This window comes from Electrona antarctica, assembly GCF_951216825.1.
Source record: "Electrona antarctica genome assembly, chromosome: 24".
Taxonomy (NCBI): Eukaryota; Metazoa; Chordata; class Actinopteri; order Myctophiformes; family Myctophidae; genus Electrona; species Electrona antarctica.
The window spans coordinates 17,560,841-17,571,910 of NC_136803.1; the positions used below are offsets into that span (position 1 = coordinate 17,560,841).

The 11,070-nt window shown below is 46.0% G+C and overlaps 1 protein-coding gene across 4 annotated transcripts in view; it reads left to right on the plus strand.

Moving 5' to 3' along the window:
- LOC306917336 (receptor tyrosine-protein kinase erbB-4-like) overlaps nucleotides 1–11,070 on the plus strand; it is a 467,869-nt gene that overhangs the window by 71,678 nt on the left and 385,121 nt on the right. The gene's annotated exons all lie outside the window — the stretch shown is intronic.

Consider the following 11,070-nt stretch of genomic DNA (forward strand, 5'->3'; position numbering starts at 1 on the left):
TGAATGAAATGTCTTCATGGTGTGATACCGCAGCAATTTCTCTATGCAGTATTCAAATGCTGAGAGAGGTGAGAAAGGTGGAGATGCAGTGAGTAAGACATCAAACATTAGATACTGTCAAATATCAAGAAATATACATATACAGTTATACACACATGGCCAGCAGATTAACCCATTTTGACCTGAGATCAGATTCTAAAAATGTCTTTTACATCCTGACAGTTTTCTGAAAAAGCTATGTTTCTATCTCAGTCGTTCTTCGATTTTTCAAAAATAGCAGACCTACAAGCTCGTAGCGCACCACTCGGTGGCGCGCTATGAGCTTGTAGATCTGCTATTTTTCAATAGCTAAAGCATAGCGTAATGCTAACACCAAAAGGGGTTCCCGCCCAAAATGGGTTCATCATATTAAAGGGCCTTGCAAACGTGAAGCGAGGAACGCAGGCGTTGTCGCCTGGATCAACACAGGTCTCCTCCAGGTCTGTTGAAGAGAGGGGCGCAACAACGCAAGCGTAACAAAATAAAAAGCTAAACAGAATCCAGGTCTGGTGAGTCGCGGGCGTGTGCACGTAACGAGCATGCACGCAACAAATACACGGGACCGCACTCACGTAAATATGCTTGCGTTGTCGCACCGCGACTTCTCCGAGCAAAAACGCAGGTCTCATTGAAAATGAACTATAGGCGTGTTTTATCGCTCCCCGTTTGCAAGGCCCTTTAGGTGCAAAGGTGGTAACACATTATAGGCTTTATGCTAAACGTTCTGTGGAACTGTATTCTGTGTCGGCATATATTTTGAACCACCTCCAAGGATGACAAAATATAGATATAGCAATAGGACAGACATTGTTAAAATAAGTAAAGAATTTCTCTCACAAAATATGTTTGGCGTCAGAGCACCTCTGGCTGTTGTTGATTCCGTGTTGCCCTTGGGGAACCCCGGCGGGCAGCCAGACAGCGCTGGTTAGAGACGGGACCTGTGTTCGCAGTGGTGGAAAATAAGTAGTCAAATGTTTGACTAGAAGTAAAAGTATCAATACTGCAATATAGAAATACTCTGTTACAAGTTAAAGTCCAGAATTCAAAATGTACTTGGGTAAAAGTACAAAAATATTGGCATCAAAATGTACTTGAAGTACCAAAAGTACAAGTACTCATTGTGCAGAAATAGCAGATCTACAAGCTCACAATGTGTCGCATCGTGACACACTGTGAGCTTGTAGATCAGCCATTTTTAAACGGCTGAAACGTATACTGTATAGAGGATTGAAGTGGTTAATGTATGTTTTGTAATCATAATAATCTAAATCTAATCAAGTCACTAGTACGTTTTCAAATAAATGTAGTGGATAATGTACAACATTTGCCTCGGAGGTGTAGTGGAGTTGAAGTAAATGTACTGGAAATTGGAAATACTCAAGTAAAATGTAACGTAAGTACAGTACTTGAGTACATGTGCTTAGTAACTTTCCACCACTTGAGAGCAGGGACCTGTGTTCGGCCCTTTTCCCTCCGCTCACAATGCAGCGGAACCGAGCAGAACGCCATCCAACTCAACTCCCCCCTAAAGCAAACTCTCCTCGTTTAAATAAATGTGTCCTTTATGCTAATTACTGTTGGGGAAAGAGCATTGAAGAAAAGAGAGATGGAGAGTTCTCTAATAATGATGAAAGACTTTACATCTTCTTTTTATCCTTCAATCCTGTCTTTTTCTCCGTTTACCTGTTATCCTCCCCCGCCCCCCCTCCTGTCGTTCTCCTCTATTCATTTTATTTTATTTTCCATTTCCTCCCCTCTCTTTGCTTGCATACTCTCTTCTCTTCTCTTCTCTTCTCTTCTCTTCTCTTCTCCTCTCCTCTCCTCTCCTCTCCTCTCCTCTCCTCTCCTCTCCTCTCCTCTCCTCTTCTCTTCTCTTCTCTTCTCTTCTCTTCTCTTCTCTTCTCTTCTCTCCTCTCCTCTCCTCTTCTCTTCTTTTTGCTGATCACAGCTTTCACAATTAGACCAACTCTAGTGGTAGCACTACGTGCACATGATGCACGCTGGGGGATCCATAGTAATTATGCTCCGAGGGCATTTCCTCGCCAACGCCTGTGAGGACAGTGACGGAAGTGCCACACACACACACACACACACACACACACACACACACACACACACACACACACACACACACACACACACACACACACACACACACACACACACACACACACACACACACACTCCTCAGTCCACATGTAGATGTTTGTTGGGTGCCCTCGCCATTCTCTACACAGCCTGTATGTTGTTTTCCAGTGATGGCATACGGAGGGTGGGGGAGAGGGAGAGAGGGGTAGAGAGAGGGAGAGGGGAGAGAGGGGGGTGGGGGAGAGAGGGGGGGGGGGGGAGGAGAGGTAGATGCAGTCTGTATGCCCATTCACTTCCTGTGTCTTCCCTCAGTTGCATACTAACTAGCCGGAGTAGGAGTAGTGTTTCTGTTTTGGGGAGCTGTCTAGAGCAGTTCCAGTTGGTTCCATGCAGCTAAATGGGTACATACAGTATAGCAGCATCACATCTAAAAACAATCTTGTTAAAATAAACAAAATAAACGATGTCACTGGTGGACGGGTTTCTTAAACAAAATGGTGGTATTTTATAATGAACATGATTATATGAAGATAGGTTGAAAGTGGTCCAATGATGAGTACCTATTTCCACCACTGTCGATTAGGTATAGAGCGTCGCAGTCGCTTTCATGACGACGACATGCCCAGAAGATAATTCCCCATTCATTTTCCCCATAGACGTTTCGAAAAAAGTATTTATTTAAAGACCTTTTAAGCCGCGGACAAAGCCAACTCTTGTTGTGACGACAAATGACAATAAACACAATGTTTTTGGCCGATCAAATAATTAGAAAGAAAAAATAATAAGTGTTGTACCCTGCTTGTACTGTTCTTTCTAATTATGTTCTAATTATTGTCGTGATTTGTCACAACAAATTGGCTTTGTCCGAGGCTTAACCCATTCTGAACGGGAACCCCTTTTGGTGTTTTAAGCATTATGTTATACTTTAGCTATTTAGCTATCTGCTATTTTTGAAAAATCGTGAAAATGTGGCGTACATCTTTGAATATATATTCAACTCAAATCTTTGCTTCTGGGGGGTCCCTGGAACAACATATTTTCAAATTAGAGTCAACGGCCAATTACACATAATTCTGGGGGTCCTTGACATGAAATATTGAACACTACTGACATAGAAACATAGGTATTTCAGAAAACTGTCAGGATTTAGAAGCCATTTTTTTAATTTTGACGTCCGGCCTAAATGGGTAAAAAAAGGCCTTTAGATAAATACGTCTATGGGGAAAATGAATGGGAATTATCTTCTGGGACTGTCGTCGTCATGAAAGGGGGCTGGACTGTGACGCTCTATTCAGTATTTAAGTCCGACGCCATTTTGTAGTGCTACGTTACGTCCGGGTCCAAGTGGCACCAGCTCCCGTCCGCATCTCATTGTAAATAGAATATCTAAACGTGTGAATCTTTTTACAATGATTTTTCAGAAAGGAAGCCATTGAGGGTTAAAATGGGTCTTAATGCTTCCAACTCGAGTGGAATTATTAATGATTTGTACAAGTTTCCATGACAAAAAAAAATATGATGTGGAGACAATAAAGACTATTATTATCATTATTATTGAAGGTGGTAACAGTCCATTTGCTCAGTAAAATATTTCGGGAGCATATTTAGAATGTTTGCAGGCTTGAGTATGTTGAATCTAGTTTGCATTAATGAGGATTTAGTTGACACAATGAAATAAAATGGCGATAGTATTCCGTGTGGGGCAGACGGCCTGTCACAGCCAGATTTGGGAGAGCAGCGCAGCTTTGTTGTTGCGAGGAAAGAGGTAAAATTAGACTTTCGTGGTTGTTTTCGTCTCAGATTTAGTCCGACGGAGCGTCACAGTATAACTCTATGGGGACACAAAAGCGTCACAAAAGTAGGACCCGGAAGTATCTCACGTGCTCGCGCTCACGTCACAGCTAATATACTGAATATAGTCTATAACTGCTGGACTGGTGGTCCAGCAGTTGTGGCGCCACCTACAGGCATGGCGGTGCGGCAGCAGGGCTTTGCCATGCAGGTATTACTATACAGGCATGTCTTCTCATCGCGTTCCCCCGCCGTCTTCCTCCCTGCCATCTTTTGGCGCCGATTCCACTCTCTGCGTTTTGGCAGCGCTCCCCTCCCCTCGCCTCGCCGGCCAGCCTGCCTCATCTTTATGCCGACGCTCTTTTCGATGCCGTTTGGCAGCTGTTACCCCCCCTCCCCCAAAAAATAAATAACACCCCCTCCTCACCCGCTGCCTCCTGTGTCCCCTTCTTCCCGTAATGCTGCTGCATGTCGGTACACACACACACACGCACACACACACACACACACACGCACACACACACACGCACGCACGCACGCACGCACGCACCAACGCTGAAGTGCGCACCGAGAGCACAAGTTCCCAGATGTCGCTCTTCCTGCCTCCATGGTTATTCTGTGTTTGGGGAAACTGAGTTAATTAGAGGCAGAGACAGCAGCGGGGAGCGTGTGTGTGTGTGTATGTGTGTGTGTGTGTGAGACTGTGTGTGTGTGTGTGTGTGTGTGTGTCCATGGCCACTCCATCTGCAGACTGCCTAATGGCTAGGGACATTGAAGTAGGGAGTGTGTGTGTGTGTGTGTGTGTGTGTGTGTGTGTGTGTGTGTGTGTGTGTGTGTGTGTGTGTGTGTGTGTGTGTGTGTGTGTGTGTGTGTGTGTGTGTGTGTGTGTGTGTGTGTGTGTGTGTGTGTGTGTGTGTGTGTGTGTGTGTGTGTGTGCAATAGCAGGACTGTGATAAGATCAATAGAGACCTCTTTTCATCTCTCCTCATTCTTCTGCCTCTGAAAAAAACATAGATCTCTCCACTGTATCTGTCTTCCACTGTCATCTCTCTCTCTCTCCCTCTCTCTCTCTGTGTCTCTCTCTCTCTCTCTCTCTCTCTCTCTCTCTCTCTCTCTGTGTCTCTCTCTCTCTGTGTCTCTCTTTCTCTCTCTCTCTCTCTCTCTGTGTCTCTCTCTCTCTCTCTGTGTCTCTCTCTCTCTCTGTGTCTCTCTCTCTCTCTCTCTCTCTCTCTCCCTCTCCCTCTCCCTCTCCCTCTCCCTCTCCCTCTCCCTCTCTCTCTCTCTCTCTCTCTCTGTGTCTCCCTATGTGTCTCTGTCTCCTCTCTCTTCTCTTTCTTTCTCTATTTCTATCTCTCTCTCTCTCTTCCCACACAGTGTATTGATGTCATAGATATGAAATTCTGTCCAGCAAGTATTCAACTAGAGACACAGAGAGAGAGAGAGACGGAGAGAGAGAGAGAGAGAGCCTGTCCAGCAGTAATGCACTATGCAATATTCTCTTTTAATATGAAGCTTCAGTTAACCCAGACCCTCCTCTTGTATGATTATCGATGGAACCATCTCTCCTTGTTTCTCATCTCAAGAGGTTGCATGCCACGAAAGAAAGCAAAAGAACAACTCATCCCTGGAATATAGAGTCAATGCCTCTCTTCTGTATCCACGGTCCTGTCTGGTGTCTGAAACATCATGTGCAGCAACACCGGCTGACACATGAGAGCCATCTCTTCTGGGCTCCCTAGTCCCTACGTTGCCTGAAATGGCCATCATATCGTCGCTGTCGAGCGGAAACCTTATATTTTTTTAATCTAATTTTTATCCCACGATTTTGCAACCCAGTTGTTTCACCCAGTGCCAATTATCTAATGTAATCCTGGGCGCTACACTTCCTCTGCCAACCTGGGGGGGCAGCGGACTGACCTCATGCCTCCTTCTATGCATGAGGAGTCCAAGCTGCTTCTTTTCACCTGACAGGGGGGAGTTTCCCTGGCCGGACGTAGCGCGTGGAAGGAACACGTTATTCCGACCAGTTCCTTTCCCCTCCATCAGGCGCCCCGGCTGGCCAGGGGGAGGTAGTTTAGAGACCAGGATTACTGCATGTTTTTGTGAGGGTACCTACCCTAGGGGACACGGGGAGAACATGCAAACTCTACATAGAAAGGCCCTTTCGCCAACCCCACCTCGGGTATGGGCACTGATGACGCGGAGGAGGGAACACGCCCCCAGCGCCCCCAGCGTCCCCACCGGGAATCGAACCCAGGACCTTCTAGCTGTGAGGCGACAGCACTACCGACTGTGCCACCGTGCCCCCAGCCATTCGTTTTTCCATCAATTAATGCCCTATATACTTCGTACATCATACAACAGTGTCACGTGAAGGGCTGACAATTGCACATCTACGAGCTAGTAGATGTGCCTACTAGCTCGTAGCCTGGTTAACCACTCCCCTTGAAATCACATTTTGCTAATGCATGGTTGGCGGTGTGGGAGTACAGCGTTGACAGACAACCACTTCAGCCAATCAGTGTAACAAAAAAACTGACATCTCCAGTCTCCAATCAGTGAACGACACGAGCCCGGAAAAAAGACCCTGATTGGGTCCAAAATCTGGACCCTGCTAATGCATGAGGATGACGTCACTCCTCTGTATACAACATTACTTGTTAGCCTAATTGTAATTTTCATTGTATCGAGTATAAAGTAGTATTTTGCTACAAATTGACAGATAATTGACAAATAATATTCATTACAGATTAAGAAAAACTTTTACGGCGGAATCTCTAAAACATATGCAAGATACAGACAGAATTTAATTTGATACATTTTCAATGTATAAATTATACACACATTTTTATTGCAACTCGTCAATCAGTTGGTCACGCCCCATATATGGTCATGCCTCGTGACAACGCATGATGTCATCAATATTAAGCCCATATACGGAGATCCCTGATGTCATCAATATTGGCCAGCAACTATACATCTCACCTCAAACCTAGAGCTCACCTTTTCTGACATTCCATATGCTGATCCTTCCATATGCTGAGCCGGCGAAAACCAGAGTTCTCAACAGGCCTGAAAATTAAGGTCCGGCCCTACCTGGGCCCTCATCATACCCTGTACACTCAAGACACTGCCCCCCGCTGCCACCCTTAGATCTCCATATACAGGACAAGCAGAATCTCTGTGTTGTGTGCGCGAGGAGCTGGAGGCTGTCGTTAAGAGGGTTTTATTGCGATGTGGAGTCGGAGGCAGAGAGCGTGCAGAGTGATGCGTGGAATGCGCCACTAAGTCCACAGGCGCTGCAGACGGCTTCAGGCCTTGAGACCAGGATTTTCAACGAGGCCTATGTGTCCCATGGGCTGAAGGTGGTGCGTGCCAACGCAGAGAAAGGCCTGCGAGGCCTAATGGAACTGGAACGCCGATGGAGACAACATTTCCTCACATACATGGAGCCCCGCCACTTGCCCCCCCCTTTGGTCTGTGGACCACAACCACAGCAAGTTCCTGGTAAAGTACGGAGAGGACCTCCCTATCCATCTCAGTTGAACCAACAATGGTTGCCACTGGTGTAGAATACATGCAGTGTAAGGTTTCCTCCCGACAGTGAGGATATAATGTCTACATCTTGGCATCTTTCCTCGTGCCTGAAGACGCCTCGATGCAACAGGAACACACGCGGGACGCGTTCCTCCGAGCTAATTAAGCGGCTAAAGCCCAGATCACGAAGAGAGAGACTTTGATGAAGAAAGCCATCGAAAGCGAATATCGGAACTCGGCCCCTTTTCCCCGAAACTTTGATTTCTGCTTCTGTGGGATGTGGATTAATTGGGGGATGGGGAGCGGGGTCAAAAGGATATCACAGCGTTCCCTTGCTTTTCCCCCTTGACCAGGCCGAGGAAGGGGCACCGGGGACACAAAAATCAAGATTCCCTTTCCCCCTCTTAATCATCCCGTACAAGGAGGAAGAGTGGAAATCTGCCCTGTGGCGTGAAATTAGACCGCAGGTCCCTTCCTCCGACCGTACCGTAGTTAGCCGCTTCGCCTCGGCCCCGGGGTCTGAGGCGGCTAATGGGAAATCAATGAGTGCCTCTCTGGCCCCCCCCCCACCCCCCCCCCCCCCCCGAGACCCCCGGGGCCTCGTCACTGCAGTGCTCTCACTCTCCACAAAACTCTTTACCAACCTCACACTTTACTACTCTATCTCTCTCTCTCTCTTGCTCTCTCTCTCTCTCTCTCTCTCTCTCTCTCTCTCTCTGTGTCTCTTTATCAGGATCCCTCTACATCGACCCTTCTATTAACATGGACTCCTCTCCCTCTTGCGCTCTCTCTCTCTCTCTCTCTCTCTCTCTATCCCTCTCAGTTGCATTGAAATGGATTGAACTGTGGGCCGGTTCAATTCATTTCCGTGCAATTCGTTTCAAAGGGGCTATTATTGACATGAGAAAACATGTGTTTTTACTTCGACCAAAGCAAACACGTTAAATCAAACAAAACTAGTGAAAACTAAGAAATGTACTGTACGTACGTTCGTGCAATGAAAGGGAATAAAGACGTGTATAATAACCAGGGCTATATGTCACGTTGCAACTTCGAACTCGCCAAAACCAATAATGCTCTCTCTATCTCTGTATCGCTCCCACATCTCCCCCCGTCTCTGTATCGCTCCCACATCTCCCCCCGTCTCTGTATCTCCATGCGGCGGTGCCTCCCTGACACACTTCTCAGCATTGACTTCTCTATCAGGATAAACATCATATATCATCCTTTTGAAGTAAAGATCAGCGAGCCTTATTTACTCTGCTGCCCCATTTTCACCGTGCCGCTTCAGCTGTGTGTGCACGTGTACGCGCACGCACGTGTGTGTGTGTGTGTGTGTGTGTGTGTGTGTGTGTGCGTACGCGCAGGCCGTGCAACTTAAGTTGTGTTTCTGTTTGCATGGCTGTATGCTGTGTGCGTTTGGGACTGTGTGGGTGTTTACTGTAACTCTGTCTTGTGTCCTTGTAGTGGTGGAAAGTAAGTGAGTACATTTTACTGTACAAGTACTGTACAATTTGAGGCACTTTACTTGACTATTTCCATTGTTCGATACTTTATACTTGATGCCAATACTTTTGTACTTTCACTCTAGTACATTTTTCATTACAGGCCTTTTTTTAAAAACTTGTAACAGTAGTATTTTTATATTGTGGTATTGCTACTACTTCTTGTTGTGTGTGTGTGTGTGTGTGTGTGTGTGTGTGTGTGTGTGTGTGCGTGCGTGCGTGCGTGTGTGCTCTGGAGCGGTGGGGAAACTTCAATCTTTCTGGTGTGAATGATTGGAGTGTATGAGCGTGCATGGCGGCGGCGGCATGCGTACTCAGCTTGTGTTTCCGGCCATAATGCGACACTCACTGTTGTACCAGTGAGTGAAACAGAGATCCCGGCGTCACAAAGGAAATTGCTTTTTACAGTAACAAATCAACCGTTTGACAAGAGGCCGCTCCCTCCTGTCTTAGCGCATTTTGGGCGGGAACTCCTTTTGGTATTTTAAAACATTATGTTATACTTTAGCTATTGAAAAATAGCAGATCTACTGTAGGTCTGCTATTTTTTTTAAATCTTTTTTTTTTAACTCAAATCTTTGCTTCTGCATGGTCCCTGGAACAACATATTTTCAGATGGGGGTCGGTGGCCAAATACAGATAATTCTGGGGCTCCTTGACATGAAATATGGAGCACCACTGATATAGAAACATGGGTATTTCAGAGAAAACTGTCAGGATTTAGAAGACATTTTTTTAAATTTTCGACGTCAGGTCTAAAAGGGTTAAAGAAACCTGCTTGTCAGACGTTGTCGTTCGTTGGGGGTGGAGGCGTCAGCCGTGGCAGGTGATTTTGAACTTGTGTGTGTGTGTGCGTGTGTGTGTGTGTGTGTGTGTGCGTGTGCGTGTGTGTGTGCGCACGTGTGCGTCACAAACTCTTTGAGATGCTGTGTGTGTGCATTGTCTCCATCATGTCTGTGGTGTTACAGAGACCACCCAAGGTGACCAAAACAAGGGCACAGGTGTGAGCCTTGTTCGGCCACACAGCTGTTACCCATGCCCATCAACGGATGCACACATGTTATCAATTTACCCTTGGACTATGCCCTTAAAGCAGCACTACTGTCGTAGTCAGTGGCCACAAGTGGCCACAAATAACATGGCAGCCAACGGTTTTTACTTTGTGGGACTCTCTTTTTCACACAGGCTGGGAGTCGATGTGCGCTGATGGGACGCTTGTTTTTCAGCGCCGGCTACTACTAGTAGGGCAGTGTTATATAAAAATAAATAAAAATAAAATTGACTAGTACTCGCATAAAATAAACTAAAACATAATTGACCAGACTCTTCTTCAACAAACATGGCGAAAGCAAACATTCTTTGTCCTTAAACCAGAAACCTAACCTCACAAAAACAATGCCTAAACCTAACCTTAACCCCTAACCTGTAAAACAATCACCCAATCAGCGCCCATCGACCCCCAGGCTCTGCGGAAATGGTGGTCCCCATTACCTCTCTCTGCAAGCATGTCCTGCGAGGATGCATACTTTGTCTTGTCTTTGACTGGCGGTTCTGCCTTGTTGCCTTGGCAAGGATGAAACTCAATGTCATTATCTCTACCTGTATACAGTACATACTGCTACAGTCAAGACCCTAGCGGGGGACCCACCTGAGGCCATACATCTATGGGATGGATGATTGTTATTGCTTAACCCATTTTGGGCGGGAACCCCTTTTGGTGTTTTAAGCATTATGTTCTGTTATTGAAGCTATTGAAAAATAGCAGATCTACAAGCTCATAGCACTCGGTGCCGCGCTACGAGCTGAAATGTGAAAATGTGGCGCAAATCTTTGAATATATTCTTTCACAGTGAACGTTTTACCTTTGCTTCTGGGGGGTCCCTGGAAAAACCTTTTTTCAGATGGGGTCGGCGGCCAATTACATATATGTTTTGGGGGTCCTTGACATGTCATGTAGAAGACATTTTGTAGAATCTGGTCAGGCCTAAATGGGTTAAACATGTTAACTGTGGAACTTTGTGGGACACAATATGCTATTATAATTGTTAAAAAGTGACATAGTGCTGCATTAACCTCGCTCTGAATGAGGTTTCATTCAAATGCCTCATCT